The sequence below is a fragment of the Protopterus annectens genome, chromosome 8.part0, assembly GCF_019279795.1.
Source record: "Protopterus annectens isolate FY-2018-M chromosome 8.part0, PAN1.0, whole genome shotgun sequence".
Classification (NCBI taxonomy): domain Eukaryota; kingdom Metazoa; phylum Chordata; order Ceratodontiformes; family Protopteridae; genus Protopterus; species Protopterus annectens.
The window spans coordinates 1972981784-1973002285 of record NC_056741.1 but is presented as its reverse complement, the minus strand read 5'-3'; the positions used below and the strand labels follow the sequence as shown (position 1 = coordinate 1973002285).

Sequence of the window (20502 nt, the reverse complement as noted above, 5' to 3'; positions counted from 1 at the left end):
GGCTACTTGCATTTGTGTGTGTGTGTGTGTGTGTGTGTGTGTGTGTGTGTGTGTGTGTGTGTGTGTGTGTGTGTGTGTGTGTGTATGTGTGTGTGTGTGTGTGTGTGTGTGTGTGTGTGTGTGTGTGTGTGTGTGTGTGTGTAAGTAGTATGTAGATGATGGCTTTGATAATGTATTGAATAGGCTGCCAGGAAAAAATACTGCCATTAGGTTTCACAGCTCTGTTGTGCAATTCAGAGATGTTCTAATGTGATGATGATGAAGTATTTCTCATTGTAGTCATAGCTACCTCTGACATGCATTGTATCATTGTTGTGTAAATTGACTAATTCATTCAGATGCTTCACGTCAATAGTTCCTCATGATTCTCTATTGTGACTACAGTAGAAATACCAGTTTAATATCTCTGTTCACCAAAGGTTGAAACGTTATTCAGAATAGTACTGAACATGATATAGCATGTAAAATACATATAACATAATATATTCTATTTCCAGACAAGGGGTTGGTGAATCTCTAATATGTATGTTCACAACCAAATACATCTTCTTTCTACAAAATAAATCCAAATTAATTTTAAATTATTGCAAATTGCTCTGAAATATCACCTGTGAAGGTAGATTATCTCACACTGTCACAGCAGTGTGTACTTAGTAGGAGTGACCCAAACAAGTTTCATTTGAGCCTCAAAAGTCTCTCTTTATGTTGCCTGTAGTTAACATATCTGTATTAAATGGGTATTTTTTTTTTGTGTAATAGACCATGCATTAAAATTAATTCCTCTGTCACCTCATGTATATGAGAAGAGGCTTGATTTCTTCAAGCTGTTCCTACAGTCAAACCCCCTAAACCCAAGTTTTCTGTTCATCCATGTGCTTTATATGCATTCAAAGAACCAGATTCCTTTTACAGGGAGGCTGTACAGAAGCAGAATATACTGGTATGTGAGGCTGATCCAAATGGTCAGCAATGGTGTACATATCCAGGGTTCTCAGCATGGTCCCAGAGGCTTTGGTGAATTTCAACATAAGTCAGGGGTGTACATTTCAGAACGTAGTTGTTGGTCAATAGTATTCCCTGAGTCTGAACCAGAGTTGCCCTTTTGATAAGCAAGTTGCCTAACGCATTGATAGTGCTAAATGTCACAGTCATATACTTGACATATATCCAGACTTTACATTTGTGATCAAACAGCACTGTATTGAGCAGTTTTCAAAGGCAGAGAGTACAGCTTGTGAGATGTTTCAGCCGATCAGTGCAGAAGGCGGCTGAATTGAGTAATAATGGTAACTGTACAATGCAGTCACTTGCAACACAACCTCTCAGGTAGAAGAACCAACAAGCTTAATCTGCTTGTTCAAGAATTCTGGACAAGACTAGAGATAACAGGGGGTGAAAGCCTAAAATCAGTGATGATTTGTAAATATCACTCTAATTCACTTAGAAATTTAAGCAGCACATTTAGCATTAACATGCATTTTCTGAAGAATTAAAACAAAGAAACTCTATCAGGCATTATTGCATGACTAATTCTTAATGATTTGCCAGAAAATCAAACATTTTATGATGGATAGGGTAAAATATGAAACAAAATAAGGGATGTTCTGCAAAATAATGGACAGTTGAGAGATATACCAATAAGACAAGAATCATCACAGTCAGTTTTAAGCCACTGTTCTTGGGAAAACAATTCTTGCTTCAAAAAGAGTAGTTGTGTAAAATCTTACCATAACCATAGAAACCCTTTTCTTCTATATGCTGCAGTATTCATGACATGAGGGAACAGCGGGCCAGTATACAAAAGTCTAGTGCTACTGTGAGGTATGTGAGATGTTGCACAGTCTCAGAATGTACGTCGATCATAAAGTGACGTCGGGTATAAAAGGGACGTCGGCACAACAGCAGACCTCAGAATTGAATGTCGCAAAAAGTACCAGCCTGATCCAAGGTAAGAACATACCACCAGATGCCAGACAAGCATCTGGGGGAAGGCAGGGGGGAATGTAATACTGTAGCATATAGAAGAGAAGGACATCTATGATTATGGCAAGATTTTACACAACTATTCTATGTCCTTCTTTTCAGATGCTGCAATATTCATAACATGAGGGAGAATACCAAAGCTGATGCAGAGGAAGAATTGGGTGGAGGAGCAGAAACATTCTCCACAAACCCATGCAGAATAGCTAAGGGAAAACCAGCTCTAGACCTGGAAATGCCATCTAACTTATAATGTTTTGCGACGGTATGAATAGAAGACTAGGAGGCTGCTTCCAGGATAGAGAAAGTGTTAAAGCCTTTAAAGAAGGCACCAGAGGAAGACACTGCCCTAGTGGAATGTGCCCTAATAGGTGACTGTAGATTCTTTCCATGAGCCACATAATAAAAGGAAATAGTTTTGGAAATCTTAGTGGAAATACTCTGCTTGGAAACAGGCTGGCCCAGGGCCCTTGGGTGATAGGAGACAAATAGGTGGCCAGATTTCTGAATTGGTTTGGTTTTATCCAAGTAATATCTGAGTTGCCTGTACACATCTAAAGTGTGTAGGATCCTCTTGCTAGAGGATTAAGGAGAAGGAAAAAGGCTGGAAGATTGATGGACTGATTGAGCGATAACTCATTAACCACTTTGGGCATAAAGGAGGGGTTAATGCATAGGAAACCCTATATCTTTGAAAGACCATGAAGGGGGAAGTAGACATGTGAGCCTGTAACTCAAACACCCTTCTGGCAGAAGTAATGGCCATGAGGACTGTTTTCCAGTTACAGTGTTGCAGAGAAGCAGAACTTGCTTGCTGAAAAGGAGCCAGGGTAAGTTTTTTTCCAAGGTAAAGCTGAGATCCCAAGGAGGAGGGACTGGTTTCCTTGGTGGTCTGATGTGAAGGATGTCTTTTAAGAAGAGTTTTACTTCCAACCTGCAAGCTATGGGGGGGGAGACATAGGCAGACATGCAGAGCTAGCAGGAAGATGAGCTTTTACTGAGGAGAATGACAGCCCACTCTTCAGTAATTCACACAGGTAGGACAGGACCACTGAAACAGCCACTAACAGTGGTTCTAAATCCTTTTTAAGACACCAAATGGAAAATCTTTTCCATTTAGAAACATAGGATTTCTTAGTTGTGAGTTTTCTGTCCTCCTGCAGAACTTGCAGCACATCCTTAGAAAAAAGGTGTCTGAATGGAATCAAAACCATATCACCCACAGGGTCAGTTGTAGAGTTGACATCTGTGGATGTACTGAAGTTCCCTTGTCCTGTTGGGTAGATCCATTCTGTGGGGTAACTTGTGGTGATTGCACTTGGATAAATGCAGAAGAAGGGGAACCAATGTTGTCTTGGCCAAAACAAAGTCACCAGAAAGATTTTTGGTTGCTCTTGTTGGATTTTCAACAGGACGTTTTGGAGAAGTGGGAAGGGGGGGTAATACATGAAGAAACATATGGCATCCACCTTCCATTCCAAGGGGTCTGGAACCCTGGCACAAAATTTGTGAAGCTGTCTGTTCATGGGAAGGCAAAGAAATCTACTTGAGGTATACCCCATTGATGGACCATGTCTAGAAATACATCCCTGTGTAACATCCATTTGTGGAATTGAATCATGGACCTGCTCAGTGTGTCTGCCACCACATTCTGAGTTGAGGGAATGTAAACTACCTGGAGGAAGACTTGACTCTGGACAGCTAACTCCCAGTCCTGCAAAGCCAGTCTGCACAGGAGGCATGACTTTGTCCCTCCCTGTTTGCTGACATACCAGAGGACCGTGGTATTGTCTGTAAACCATATTAAAACCCCTGGGGAAAGAAGAGGTTTGAAGATTTGTAGAGTAAAGATCTGGGCCCTTATCTCTTTTATATTGATGTGCTCCTTTTCCTGGGCTGGAGACCAGACATTTCTGACCTTCCATGAGTCCAGGGTTGCTCTCCATCCCATGTACAGCTCCTGAGTGGGAGGAGGTGGTTGCAAAGGTAAGGCTGTTTTTTTTGCCACCTGTTGGATCCACTAGTGTAATTCCTTTTTCAGGCAAGGCAGGAGTGGGATAACAAACTTCAGAGGGTGGGAGTGTTGTACCTGTACTGTTCTCAAGAACAACTGGAATTTCCTCATGTGTAACTTGGCCAGAGGGAGCATGGGAATATTGGAAGCCATGAAACCCAGGAGGCAAAGAAATTCTGTGGCAGTCAGGGATTGGGGGACCAAAATTGGATCCTGCAACCAAGAAATGATGGTCTTGGGAAGGGACCAGAGAAAACTTCTGTTAATTGATTGTGAACCCTAGACTCTCCAACAATGACACCATGAAGTAGATGTTCTCCTGAAGGTAGTCTGGAGTCTGATCCTGGAGAACAAGGTCTTCTAGGTATGGAAAAATCTGTATGCCCTGTAGCCTGCAGAAGGCTACAACAGGAGCAAAGCATTTTGTGAAGACCCTTGGAGCCATCGACAGTCCACAAGGCAAGGCATGGAATTGAAAATGTGAGGAAGCAATAGCAAAGTGAAGAAACTTCCTGAATTAAAGATGAATTGGAATATGAAGCGAGACATCTTTGATGTTCAAAGACACCATAAAGGCCTGAGGAAGGATGAGAGGAAGAACGGTGGGTAAGGTTAACATATGAAAGGTGGGAACCTTCAGAAAAGTGTTTAGATGGGAAAGGACTAGAATGAGTCTCCAAGGACCATCCTTCCTGGGTACCAGGAACATCCTGGAGTAGAACCCTTTTTCTACTTGGGAGGGCGGCACTACCTGAATAGTGCCTTGAGAATGGAGGTTGAAAATGATTAGGGGAAAGAGTTCCAGTTGTTTTTTTGGAGGTTGTGGAATACCCCTGAAGGGGGAGGAGTCTACCACACCATAACGTATCATTGCAGGATGATGGATAGGACCCACAATTCCTGAGTTATCTGTTTCCAAGCAAGGAGAGAAAGAGAGAGGCAAAGGGACAGAAGTGTTAATGGCTTGGGAGGTGGGTAGTCACAGACTACCTAGCATAGCCTGAAAGGTCTGTCTCTGTGTGGGAGTAGAAAAGGTAGACTAGGGGAAAATTGTTTCCTAGAATCTCTCTTACATTTGGAAGAATAGAGCCTGGCAGACTTTCTAACAAAGGTGATCTTGGTAGGGTACTTCCTCTGAAACCTGGGCACCAGGGAAACAAAAATATGCTTCAGATCTTGCAGTTCTTCTGAGGAGACTTAAAGAGTTCTGCAGCAGAGGTACCAAACAATGCCTTGTTGTCCAGGGGGCATCCACGATTTTTGCCTTAATGTCATCAGGCAAAGGTTGGAGCCTAAGCCAAGAATACCTCCTCAGGACTGACCCAGGTGCAGCTGCAATAGCTGATGCCTCCAAAGCATCATAGCTACACTTCATGGAATTTAGTGTAACCTGAGCTGAGGAGTTAAGGATGGAGGTAAGCTTAGCCTTAGTGAGAGAGTCAGGAAGCTCAAAGAGTAATTTGCCAGCATCCGAAAGAAGGGCCAAAGAATATTTGGCCATATAGGTCTGATAGTTAATGACCCTGAAAACCAGAGTAGCTTAGATGTAAACTTTTGTTCCTATTCTCTCCATGAATTTGCTCTCCTTATTTGAGGGGAGCAGAAAAGTTTCAGTTGGAATCATGGAGGCCTTCTCTGCTGTTACTGAGATGGTAACAGGGTCTGCAGAGAGACATTTGAAAAGGAATTTGGAGTCCTCTAGCACTTTATAAAATCTAGCTGGCCTTTTGGGGGCTGGAGGTTGCCTTTTGGGGGCTGGAGGTTGAGAATCAGGGCACTTTGAAGCAACAGCAAAGGCATCTAGGAAGGCTGGTAGAACAGCCGGTATGGCAGATGGGGAAGGAGAGTCCATCTGTAGCAGGTCATAGTACCTTTTTGGATGTCTAATACTGGACAACAATCCCACTTGAAAAACTCCCTTATCTTAAGAATTGTTTCCCCAAATGAGATATTCTCCCCCAGAGAATCCATGCCATTAGATTCCTCTTCTGAGGAGGCATAACCCAAAGGGGAAGAAATTTGGGCTGAATAAGCCAAAGAATTATCCCCTGAGGATTCCTGATCATCTGAGGAAAACTTCTCAGAAGTCCTCTTTTGAGGAGTAGAGGAAAGACTTGTTGGAGAAGGGAGAGAAAGAGAGAGAAATAGAGCAGAGGGCTGTCTCAGGGCCATAAATACTTTGAACAGGCCTTGGGAAAAGGCCTACCAATCTAGTAGTTGTTCCTGAGGGGCTGGAGAAACATGTTTTGTCTTAACTATTTTCTGTTTGGGAGTCTCCATTTGGTGAAAGGTGGATGGATCTGACATCGGCCTACACTCCACAATGTCAGTAGGAACATCCTGTTGCACTATGATCTAGATAATGCCATGCGGGCCTTCAGTCACAAAGAGCCATGGTTCCCTCACTGTGCCTGAGCTGGATGCCTGTGTTTCCCTCAAGGAAGTGATGGTAGGGTTCTTCCCAGCCTCCACACTGGTACCCGTCAAATGAGTGTCTGCCGACTCCATGATGGTCTCCGGGGCCAACATCAACCTTGGGAGAGACATTCGTATCAGATGGATCAGTGGGTAAATCAGGCCTAAGCTTCATAGCTTTCTTAGCTTAGTGCTCACCTGATGGGCCTGATGTGGCTTCCATGTCATGTGTGAAACATTTTAGGCACTGGTTTTCTGGATATAAGAAGCTCAGCAACTATGTAGGGTCTTGGGTACAAATACATTACAAATAGGGACAGGTAGTATTGTTGTAATCTGGGCCTAGGCAAAATAAACAAAGATCATTGGTGTCCTTATGTGGAATCTGCCTTCCACACTGACACTTGCCCTTCCTAGATGACATGTAATCACAAAATATACAGTAGCTAAATATAGTAATAAAAAAAGCCCAAAAACAGTGGGGCACTTACCCGAACCAAAGTTCGCAACTTGTCTGATGAGCAATGACTGGAGCAGATGATCAGATAGGCAGCAGAAAATTTCTGAGGTCTGGTATGTGCCAACGTCCGCTTTATACCAGACGTCACTTTATGACTGACGTATGTTCTGTGGCTGTGCGATGTCGCTCGTACCTCACAGTAGCACTAGAATTTTGTATACTGGCAAGAAGTTTGAGTCAGACGGAGGTGGACTCCCTCATGTTATAAATACTGCAGCATATTAATAGAAGGACATCTGGTCATTTCCTTAAATTCATATAATAAAATGCTCTGTTTTGCACTAGTACCTGATTTCTCCATTATCTATTGGCTTCTGTTTTTGTATGTTTTTTGTATGTTTTATGTACAGAATGATTAAGTGCTTTCCCAGTCATACTTTGGCAGCAAGTCCTGTCACCTTAGCATTTTATTAAAGGTTGCTGCATGAGATATACTTTTGACAGGACATGTCCTTAATATATTTTGGTAGTCTTCCAATTATTTTAGTTGTACACTTAGTCTGACAACAGACAGTGACTCTGATTGTTTAACTGTGTGACATGTATTTCTTTGCTTGCCACATTATGACTCACAACTGGTGAGTCACACCTGAGGCTGTGTTTTGTTATCTTACTCATTTTTTACTGTTGAACCTGGGCAAATATAATTACTTGGAGGAATTTATCTTTGAAGGCTGTGTGATTGAAGGAAATAAATGAGAAAAAATATGATGGATTATGATATACATTCCAGTATAATGATCACAGAATAAATAAGTGAAACAGGATAATCAACCACGAGGCAGTACACAAGGAAATAATAATACCAGTCTTTCTTCTTTGTCATCTTCATCGTCTTCATCACCACCATCATAAGACAACCATTTGCCAAAGCCAAGTCCTGAATTGCACTTCAGGTGGATTATAGCAGTAATGGCTAGGGCTGTCTGATTTAAAATAATTCACCAGAAGCTGTCAGACAGTCACATTCAATAGTCACTAGTACATATTCTATTATCTGTAATAAAAACTGCTAGAACCACCTGTTGTGGTCAGGGTACCAATTGATTCAACATAGACCACTGTACAGGGTGATACAAGATAAACAGCCAAAGTCTTCTAAGGATGATCCCTAATGCCTCTACCCTTGTTTAAAAAGCCCTTTGGACTAAGGATTTTTCAAAAATGTTTTGTGAGCTTGACTTATCTAAGTGACGCTGGCTGTGGTACAGGGTATCAGTGAGGTTGACTAGCTGGAGAACATATAGTCCAACAATAAAGATGAAAAATATAAGTCAGACAAATCAAAAATTATTTGAAAGATCCAACACACTGAAAAACAGTTGAGAAATAATTAAAAAATCTGCAAAAGAAAATAACATAGAAAGAATTCCTCTGGAGCCCTCATTTTTGGTTTTAATATTTTTTTTATTTTGGGTTCTGCTTACAATATGGATAAGTGGTACTCACTTTAATTGAGTTTTCCTGTCAATTCAGGATGGCAAAAATAATACAGAAATGACATATTATTTTCAGGTCTATAGGAAATATATCCATAGGTAAAAATAAATGTATTGTTTTTAACACTCTCTGCCTCCACAGCCTGTTGACCATTAGTCTCCGCCTAGCCAATTGACCCATTTTTTTCCTTTCACTGGGGTGAGGTTTAACTGGGAGAGACTGCCATTTAGACAGCCATTAGGGATGGTTCAAGGGTTTTTACCTTATCCCTACATTCTTCTGTGCATGCCTGGCTTGCAGAGTTGAACAGGGACATGCAGTGGACTGTCTGCACTGATTGTCACTCACTTCTGAAGGGATGTTGCCAGTAGACAGCCCTGCTCCCTCTCCTTAAGCATGGGAAGTCATTTTGCCAGACTCCACTGGAGAAATCTCACTTCTTCTGCTCCTTAAGCATCTGCTACCTCCTCAGTTCATGTCCCTTAATTCTCAACCTTCTCTGCCTAGCTTCTCCAGTACCAGGGCTGTTAATCGAACCACTGCCAAATGGGTCAAATTTCTCTGCATTATGGAGCCAGGCTCCAGAAAAATAAATTAAAATTGAGAAAATACATTTAATATACATATAGTGGAGCATTTTTTTGAAATGGTGGTGCAGCTCATTTGCTGTAAGGTCTACTTTTGTACAAATTTTGATGTATTAAATCTGGCTACCTTTTTAAAACTGATACATAGTTAACAGTAAAGGATTTTGCTTTGACTGGATTGTAGTTCATTATGCCAGAGCAGGACAGATGTAAATATATACATTTTAAAAACAATTGATATGGTGGAATGCATGAATTATTCATTTCTCTCCTACACACTTTATCTTATTCGTCATCAAAAAGTTCATCCCATCCAGTATTTAAGTAAGTGAAAGTCAGAGAACTAATTCTAGATGGAATAGAAGTCCACTGAAGGATGTGCATTGATATACACTCACTCACTCACTCACTCACTCACTCACTCACTCACTCACTCACTCACTCACTCACTCACTCACTCACTCACTCACTCACTCACTCACTCACATCCTTCATCTGTACCAGTTAGAAGTTTGGACACTCATCACGTCTCTTAGCTCATGTATTTTGGGTGTTAGAAGAATCTCTAGCAGCCAGTAAAAGTGAGTGCAGATTTAAACAGATGATATCACACTCAGGAACCAAATCGGAGACTGAAGACTATAGTGGAATGTAGCAACACCCTAGCTGCAGTACCGTTATGCTGCTCTACAGGGCTTGTCAAGCTTTTTATACTGGGTATTAATTGCCTTTAACTGGGACAGTAGTGATTAAAAGCAATCCATCCATCCATCCATCCATCCATCCATCCATCCATCCATCCATCCATCCATCCATCCATCCATCCATCCATCCAAACAAGCTTACAAGTCATGTATGGCTACTACAGTGACTTCACAAGCTTCTGCTGCCATCTGCAGAGTTTACTGTTCAAGTAGGAAAATGAACTGGATTGCCAGGCCTTTCTTCCCCATCATGCATCACACCACATGCACACATAGGAACAATTTAAGTTTGTCGGTCTGCCTATCATGTGTGATCTCGGAGTTGGTATATTTAAAGAGCGAGCCCCCCTGCACCCTTGCTCTTTAAATATACCAACTCCGAGATCACACTACAGTGCAGTAAAGGGAAGTTTTCCCTTTACCACATTATAGTGCAGTCTCAGAGTTGTTATATTTAAAGAACGGGGGTATGGGGGGGCCTTGCCCCCTGCCTACAACCCCTAGTTTAGGGTTTATACTTTTATTTTTTCACTATTTGAAGTTTTATAACTTCGACCATATGGTGTCGATCATATGGTATTCGAAGTTATAAAACTTTGTACGTATAATATAGACCCTCTGTAAAAGACTTGTGCAGCTCTGAAAACTGTGGTTGGAGAGACTACCAAAACAGTAAGCTTGATAACCCGTTAGAGGATATAAGCCATACCTCTCAACTGTACAGATTTTCACAGAATGTCCAGATTTTTGCCTCACATTTTTGGTCCATTTTTCATAAGATTGTGGCTTTCTGGTAAATCAGTGGCAAATCATTAAAGACTAAAGTCAGAAAACAATGAAAGACATTTAAGTTTCAGACTTTATATCCTTTAGAAAATTCCTGCTAGTGCAAAACCTGTTATTCTGTCAACTTTCTAAGTTTGTAAGAGAAATATTTAAAACTTGCCCCTATTTATGGCCCATTGACCCCAATTATTTATGGCTTTGTCCAGATTTTGTGCTCTAAGAGGTTGAGAGGTATGATACAAGCCACAGAGAGAAGCAATATATGCACAAGAAACCATCAGCCATGCACAAAGGATGTATTACTGGGAATTTGGACAACTATATGACTTTTTTAATCACAGATGTAGTAGGCTGTGGAATAAGAAATTATCATTTAGGAAGCAGACTATTAAAGGAATTATACTTAATACGGGAAAAAGCCATGGATGTGTGTTGTGTGAGTGAGATGTCAATGTGTAGGTAAAATCTATAATCAAAGAGGTGGAAGTGCACACACTCACATATGCACAAATACACTACCCCCTGCTGCTGCTGTGTGCACACTTGGTTTTGCTTATGGCAGAATGTGCTCACTAGGTGAAAACTCCCTGAGTGTAACTCCTAATACTCCCACTAGATGTCGCCACAGTGGCGGTCCAGAACAGTCTCTCTCTCTCTCTCTCTCTCTCTCTCTCTCTCTCTCCCCCCTCTCCCTCCCTCTCCCTCCCTCTCTCTCCCTCCCTCTCTCTCCTCCCCCTCTCGATTAGGTAGGACATCATCCCATGTCATGAATATTAGTGATGGCATTCTGGTATGGGGTGCTACAAAGCAAGAACATGGTAGTAGCTTGATTAAGTTGTTAGACAGACCAAGGTTAAAGTTAAACAAGACCAAGTTTCAGACTATCATTAAATCTTTAAAGCATATACATCATTTTCTTACTTTAAATGGATTATAGCCAGATGCTGACAAAGTATATGCAATATTAAATGATGTATGTCACACCCATAGATATAAGTGCCCCTTTAAGAAAGTTGCTAGACTATAATGAGAGGATTAAATCAGATGCTTGGACTGGCCTGAAAGACTGCTAACCACTGCACCAACTCTAAAATGCTGTGATATAGCCTTATAAGAACATTACACAACAGGGTGCAAGGCAGAAAAAGGCTAGGAACACTGCTGCATCAGGAGGGCATACCTGTTGTCTATGTATTGATAATTCTGCCAGATGCACAGGCCAGATATGCACAAACAGAAAAAGAGATGCTTGCCATACTGCTTGGATGCCCAAAATTTCACAACTCATTTTGTGGGAAACATGCTAGAACTGACTGCAACCACTAATCTTTGCAGTATGTTTTGCAAAGATCTTTCAATAAAGCTCCAGCTAGAATTCAGTAAATGCTGCTAACTTTTCAAAAGTATTGAAAAAATCAGTGTTATGCTCATTTGTTGTACATATTATGGGAACACTATATGGGGAAGAGATAGGAACCAAAGATGTGTACACCTGCAATGCTGTACTGCACTGCAACATCTGTACTTGTGGCTGAAAGTTTAAATACAGCTGTGGATAACAAAACATTATTTAGGTAACAATGCTTAGCCTTTTACCTCAAAAATGGTTTAATCCATAATTTTATTTATATATAAATACAATGAATTTTATTTCTTTAAGCTTTGGACTTCGTTATTAAACCTCTATCCACTCATTGACTCTATGAAGCTAACTGCCATGCAGACATTCAATGTGTTTTTAGTGACGTTGATCTGCAAATCCGAAAAACCTTTTTTTCTTATAATACTTGGCAGGAACAATCTACTATTTACAGTTATAAAACAGTGCTATTGTTAAATGTAAAATACATTTAACAATAGCACTGTTTTATAACTGTAAATAGTATATTGTTCCTGCCAAGTGGGTGCAAAGGTCCACTGCACCTGTGGATGGGTGTTTGCACTTTAACTGCATTACATGGGTTGGTAGTTGGCACAGAGTGTTTAGGCTATCAGCTGTTAATGAGTTGAAACCTGTGGTCCAGGGTTTATTTCCTAAACCTTCATTTGCCAAACTGTGCTTCTCTGAACTAGTCACTTAACCAGCCATTCTCTAGAATGAGTGTGAAAAAAATCCATGTGACTCAGTGCTGTATTCAAGTTGGTGAACACTAAATAAATACAAAAATGTATAAAGTTGCACTAACAAGGCTCATGTTTGTCGTGGGTCAGGATGTATGTTATAATGTTGGGGCTCAGTGGTTTGAGTCTATAAGGAGCTATATGCTATATGCATTGTATTATTACGTGTTTATATAAGATAAGTTGATTGCTTGAGTTTGTTGTACTGTTGTACTCAGCACTGTATGTTAGTGCTGTGTTTAGTTTTGCTTGTGCTGAGGTTGTTGTACTGTATCAACTGGACTGAACTTATTTGGTTGTTGGAATGTACTTAAAGTATAAACTGGAAAGTACTTACAACAATGCCACTAGATACTACTGTAGAACACTTTAATAACATGTTCTTACAGACCGTAAATAACCTAGCATCAGTATGTAATAAAAAAGTAAATTCCAACCCCACACCATGGCTAACAAAAGAAACAAAAAATCATGATAAAAAGAGATAAAGCCTTCCAGCAATTTAGACATCTAAGAAACCTTGCAAAACTCCATGTCAAACAGGATAAGCAAACATGCTATACCAACCTACAAGACAAACATAAAAACTACCCAAAACTTTTTTAGTCTTCACTAAATAAACTACTCTACCCTGGCAAGATCACCACCCCTCTCCAAAAACAGACAATATAATTCACCCAATTTGATTATTATCTCTCTTAGACACTAATAAATTTGCCCTCCTCTCTCTCCCATGTCCAATCAAAACATTCCACAGTTCTTCAGTTTTAGTCCAGTACCTACCTCACTCATAATGACGATGATCCTTAAACTAAAATCTACTTCTGTAGCAGCAGACCAACTATCATCAGTCCACCTAAAAATGATCACAGAAGTAATAGCTTTCCCTGTGTCCATTCTAATTAACAGGTCCATAGCAGAAAGATACATCACATTTATTTATTTAACATTTGTTCACCAGGAAAGTCCGACTAGGACAGAGACTATTTTCAGTGGAGGCTTCAAGAGAAATGCTTTAGACGCATGTCTTTGGAATGTGGAAGAAAACTGGAGTAGCCAGAGGAAACCCACATGAATGCAGGGAGGACATGTAAACTCCACACAGAAGGCACCCCAGCCAAGAACTGAACTGGAAAACCTCTTGCTGTGAGGTGACAATGTTAACCGCTGCACCACTGTGCCACCTACATCACTGTGGAAAAATTCCTACATCATACCACTGCACAAAGGAGGCACATGTACAGAGATTAATAACTACAGATCAATAGCGATTCTCTCAGCACTCTCCAAAATATTAGAGAAATGCATCGATATGCAGCTGATGCAATACCTAACCTGAAATAACCTGTTCTCAGAAACACAACATGGCTTTAGGCCCAGCACAGCACCACTACTGCACTACATTTTTTCAATATAATAACCCAACATAGAAACAATGATCTGCTTGTGTCCACCATGTTCTTAGACTTGTCAAAGGCATTTGATATTGTCTCATACTAGCAACTACCCATTCGACTCTCCTCGATAGGATTTCACACTACTCCTTGTTGTAGTTTCTTATTTGCCTATCTGGAAGACAACAAGCCGTTAAATGGCAACAGACCTACTTATCATTTCAACCATTTACTACAGGTGTCCCTCAGGGCTCTAGCTTGCATCCTCTCCTATTTAATATATTTATTAATGATCTCCACACCTCAACTCACCATGCTAGTTTAGTTCGATATACAGATGACTCAACATTATTACATGTGGCCTCAACAGTAAATAAGCTCTAATACATTAACCCAAAAATATTTCTCCTCTGTAGAAATCTGACTCAAGAGAGTCAAACCTCCTACTTAACCCTAAGAAATCTAAGTTAATGCTTTTTACCTCAAAAAGTTGCCAAAATCAGAATCAGTCTTTTGCCATAAAGTCAGCAGATAATAGTATCAATGAAACTGTAACTCACAGTAAACATATAGGGGTTATAATCGATGACAATGCCAAATATGACCAGCATAAACTGCACACCATTAAATCTACACACGAGAAACTATGCTCCCTTTGTAGGATTAATGGATTCCTTAAAGATACTGCAAGAAAAACTCTAGCCACCGCCTTCTTATTGCCAACTCTCTTATACACTGCTCCTATCCTAACAAACTTAAACGATTCTCAGAGAAAGAAACTTGCCTCCTGCTACAATAAAATAGCTAAATTTACCACCAATCTCCCTCATAGGACCCACCATTGTCATAGCTTAAAGCAATTAAACTGTCTTGAATTACACAACTATCTAGCATATTCACAACTACCTACAGCACACAAACTCATTCATCATCCAGAAAAATGCCCTGCACTACAAAACTTATTACTGCTCTACTGCCCAGCAAGGGACCTCCACTCTAGTAACAAATTCTTATTACTTACAAATAAGTCAAATAATGTTGCAGGAGACTCGCTCTACTCCCAATACATTGCTAAACTCTGGAATAGTATCCCCACACAAATAAAACTGTCTGATAAACTCAATAGTTTTAAACCACTGCTAAAATAGCATCTTAACCAATCCTGGTCCTGCACATGTTCATCACAAGGTTAAGATTTTGTGTTCACCATACAATACTTTCCAAATATTCTCCTTAAACAGAATACTCTCAACCTCTCACTGAAATGACAAAACAATTTTTTATACATAACTGCTGCCTTTGCAATCCACTAAGTTGCATGTTGGCTTTCTCTTTAGTAACTTCCCCCTCTGAAAAATATTGGAATGTATAAATATAACTACTGTTTGTATATAAATGTAAGTAGAAATGTAACTACTCTGTGTTTAATTGGAACTTAGTATAATGCCATGTAAGCAAATGGAGCTTTTCTTCCCGGGCTTTTGCTAAAAATGAGTATTACACAGTCAGACATTTGTGGTAAACAAAGGTAAATAAATAAATAATTAGTTCAACTCGTTGTGCAATCCTACTCCACAGTTATTACTGCACTAGACAGGCTGCATGTAGACATTATTGATCAATATAATCCTTGCCTGTCTAAGCTGGTTATGAGATCCTGTGCCAAAGTCAAATGGTAAAAGGGCTGTAAATACACATTTGATAGAGACATTTTTTGGACTGTGGCACCAAAGACCCCTTTTCTTGACAACTTGAGTTTACTGTGCTGTGCTACAAATTTCTGTGAGTCGATCCTTCTTTAGATTGCCTGCAAAAAACAAGGTGCAAAATTGTAATCTGTGTGGCATGTATATGAATCAAAACCAGAAAGAGGAATTAATTCCATATATAATTATGATGTTGCTGTAGTTAAATATGGGAATTGACATTCCAGTATAACATCCTCATCTTTCTTCTGTGGGTGAATTACTATTCCAGATATCTAGAAATTACTCAGATTAAAGGCTCTATAGCTACTTGTGTGGTCATTCTGTGTTCAAATAAATTTTTTCAAGGAATGGCATGCCAGAACAAGCCTTGTGAGATAATGGTCTTCAGTTCACTTGTCAGGAGTTCAGGAATCTTTGCAGAGACTGAACGTCTGAACACATCATGTCAAGTCCAAGGTATCACAGTAAAATGAACAGGCTATTTGTGATGCAAACTGTAAAGAATGCTCAAAAAACGTAATACATCAGACCTTACGGAGTGCTTTCAAGCTTTATTTGAATGCAAGAACACCCTATTTCAGGTTGTAAGACTTGCACTAGTTCAGAAGATTGCCTGCAGCAGGACTTGCTCAAAGGAAACAAATGAAGCAGAAGCACCTAGGTGAAAAAGGACCATGGAATATTTTATTGTTAAAAGAATAAGAAAGGTTCAGAGTGATATTAAATGAGAGTTTGGGGCAGAAATCAAAGATCCAAACAACTGGGATTGTTCAGCACCCAAGTTTGAGATATTATGTTATGTGGAGATGGCATACAGCTGTATCATCAAAACCAGGGATGTTTGTTAAAGCAACTAGTGTAAAAATTATGAAAGAGAAGCAGTTGGATGAATACAATGAGAGACTGTCTAGTAATGTAACAGATGGTTTAGTAAATCAATCTTCAGCTACAAACGTCTGCAGCCACTGAATCTTATTCATAATTTATTCATTTATTAGTGAACTGCATACTCAGTAGTTACAATCTGCTTCTCTAGATGCAGTCATTAAGAGAGGCATTCGACTGAAACAAGGCTTGAACTGTAAAACTCAAGACAGCCAGTGCTACACTTACTATGGTAGGTTGATCAAGAAACCACTCCAGTGTCAGAACTGTACAAAGCTGTAATTAAGTAATAATTAAACTTCTGTTTAATAGGTTTTCTATAGCATTTAATAGTTCCATGACTCATATAGTTACAAAGTTAGCTTTATCAAAACAATGTCCAATTGTAAATAATGTCTCTTTTTAAAGGGCAGGTCATCTCCTGTTTTGTAATAAAAGGGGATATAATAACATGCTTGGTATGTGAACAATATACCTTTAAGAAGGGCAAGTAGTCTGGAGTGTGAATCATGTGACTAGGAGGGATACATGTGAATACAGGCATTATGAATAAGTATCTCTTTTAGTATGTCTTATATGTTCTAAGGCCTCTTTGCCTTTGTTGGATGCATTTGCTAACAAATTTCATCCATTGCAGATCTGGCATATTGGACCTTGGTCCTCTATGTTTCCATACAGGATGCCCTTGAGATTTTGATGTATTTGTTTTCACACAATTTGCCAAGCATTTTACGTCTTTTAAACCAGTACAGGCAATGTATTCCCTACCATATAATACCATATACAGTTAATGGCTTTAACTTACTTAAAATGGCCATAATATTTGCCTCATAACTAGTGCCTAAAGGTTTCATCAGATTTGATGCAATGCCAACAGGAAAGATATATGTACTTACTGCTTTTTTTTTGTATGATTCTTTCTTAAGTACAAACTTCCCTAATGAATAGAAAAAAAATCAAGTATACATGGGACAGAATGCATCTAATTAACACTTCTAGAAAATCTACTGTTCAGTGGTAGATTATAATAGTGGTGAAATGGGTTGCTGACTGGGGCCCATAGCTTCAGGGGACCCATGGTCAACCAACAAAACAATTTAATTAATAATATGTCATCAACAAATGGAGTTAGTAGCATAATGACCTCTTGTGACATAGTAGGATGGAGGTCATCTAAGGCTGGATATAGAAAGAGTGGCCAAATAGGTAGAATAGTGACAGTTGAGGTTCAGTGCAAACAAATTGTTCTCTTAGGCCTCAACTCTGGTAAGAAATATCAGCTGGGGGACATGGAACTGATGGCAACAAGGCAGAACAAGGAACTGGGGGTGACTACAACTGGGCGAGGTCACTAGAGGCAGAGTAAAAGGCAAGTGGCAGCAGCAAATGGAATGTTGCACTGTCTTCAGAAGTAAAGATGTAATGCTTTTGTTATACTGTGCCATGATCAAGCCATGCATCTTGAGTATTGTGCATGGTGCTGAAGGCCGTACAATAGAGGGATGTCTGGCTGCTGGAAGTAGTCCAGAAAGCCGCTGGAAATCTCTGTGGGATGGAAGGCAAGGGATGTGACCATAGACCAGAGGAGCTCTACTCCCTGTTCACTAGTAACCATGAGAGGCAGGGAAGCATGATGCTGGTGGACAAGATCATATCAGAGAGATGTGGATTGATCTTCCTGGAAAGGAAGGACAGAGGGAGGGGAGTGCAATCAGCAGTTAGTATGAACTAACTACTAACTTTGTTAAAGTATTTCTTCACAGAACAGTTTGTTGGCCAACAGAATAGATTACCAAAATGTGTGATGGAGAGGAAATTCACAGAAACATTTGAAAGGGCATGGGACAGATAAGGAAATGTTAAGGATGAATGTAAGGATGTCAGATAGGCAGAATGTTAAATGCATTTAAAGGGTAGATTACATGAGTTTATTGATTCCTTCAGCCATCAGTCAAATGTAATGCAAAGGGTTAAGTGGTGCAGAGATTAATGTTGTTGCCTCACAGCAAGAGGTTCTCCCGTTCGATTCTTGGCTGGGGTACCTTCTGTGCATAATCTGCATGCCCGCCCTGCATTTCTGTGGGTTTCCTCCGGGTACTCCGGTTTCCTTCCACATTCCAAAGATTATTTTGAACATAACCCATTAACAGATAGTATTTTAGGAGGTTTAGTATAAAATTGGTTTGTGGTATTTATAAAGAAAGAAGGAATGCTGTAGTTTAACTGGATCTTTACAAAGAAAATTAAATAGACTCTGTCAGAAGTCATTGATAAGTAAGGGCAGATGACAGAAGATTATGTTAGTACTACATAACTGATTAATCATTTGTTTAAGAGAGAATATATTGTCTTTGCTTTGCCTGCTGTTCACAAATCCAGACTGGAATGGAGAACTGAAGAAAGGACTCTCAAAAATAGCATAAAATAATTTTAAATTAATATTAGAGACATGAGCCTATAATTTTAACGACTTTGGAATTGGTGCTTGCCTTGTGAAACAGTGCAGTGGTGTACCAATTAAAAACAATGCTTTGATTATAATACATTTATTCATTAATTTCCATTTACACACACTGTCTAATTCAGGGTCATGGGAGAGCTGGGGGGTTGCAAGGGAGAAAAATGTATCTTGGGTAGCATGCCTATTTGTGTATCACAGAACACACACACACACACACACACACACACACACACACACACACACACACACACACACACACACACACACACACACCATTGTGGATGTTCACCAATTCCTCTACAGCTGTCTACAGGATGTGGGAAGAGACCATAGCACCTAAAAAAACCCAGACATGAACAGACAGAACATGCAGTCTGTCAATAGACGGTATACTGGCAGAAAATTAAATACATAAAAACTTTATGTCTTTTGATAAAACAAACTGCCCCATTATTATACACCAACAATAAAATTAAAAGAATATAAAATTGTTTTTCGAATATTTTGACTCATTTTTGTCCGTTTTTATGCAAGGGAGCACAGTAACCATCATATCCTAGGACCTTACTTACTTTTCTAATCTTGAGAAACTGAGTTTGTCATAGAGCCATGATAACACAAGAGCCTCTTATTCAGATAAGCTCCTGTGGAAGCTTTTGAGGGGTGCTGGATCAGTTGCTGTGCAGATTTGAATGTCTAAGTCAGATAAATAGTGCATGGTCAGTTTCCTTTCTTGGATAATAGTTGTTTTTGGTATTATTTTTTTATATGCAGGAATTCTCCAGTTTAATAAGCTGTCTAATTAGGAAGAGGATATTTGAGTCCACTCACTACATGCAGTTGTCATTTTTAACTTTCAAAGATTGAGTCTGTTGAGAAGGAATTCAGTGACTCTATTTCTGCCATTTATTTATTTATTAATTTGAATTTGTATCCAGGTGGGTGCACTATTCCAAGGACCTTTTTCAGTCATGACTTGGGCAAAAAGGCAGAAACAGTTGCATAAATAAAAAAAAATACTTGCTTGAGGGTACTGGGAGACTGACAGTTGGATAGATACGGTATCAGTGGTATTGCAGGCATTCAGCTGGACCTTGTTAATTAGAGAATGAGGGGAAAATTGAGTCATAGGACAAAACCTTTCAGTTTACCCTTTAGTCTATATCTCTGGTACCTCAGAGTATCTCTTATGGAAGATGTACCAGGCGTAGCTCACAAGGAGGTGATCCCAAGGCAGTCCTGAGACAATTGAAGGAATTATATGTTTTTGATTGCTTAAGAATATATGGTAATCCAGTGGGATGAATTAAGGACTATTGCTGGGGTTGGGGAACTCTGGTTTACCCTTCTCAGCTTCTGTACCACTACTACCCTCACCAGAACAAGTGGTTTAGAAAATAAATGAATGGATGAGTGAATAAATGTTGCATATTTGATATTGTCTCTGTATCCATCTTTCTCTGTGAATTTATTTATATTTTTTGGT

The 20502-nt window shown here is 39.7% G+C and overlaps 1 protein-coding gene across 3 annotated transcripts in view; it reads left to right on the top strand.

The window, feature by feature from the left end:
- LOC122809774 (5-hydroxytryptamine receptor 3A-like) overlaps window positions 1-20502 on the top strand; it is a 402161-nt gene that overhangs the window by 223299 nt on the left and 158360 nt on the right. The gene's annotated exons all lie outside the window — the stretch shown is intronic.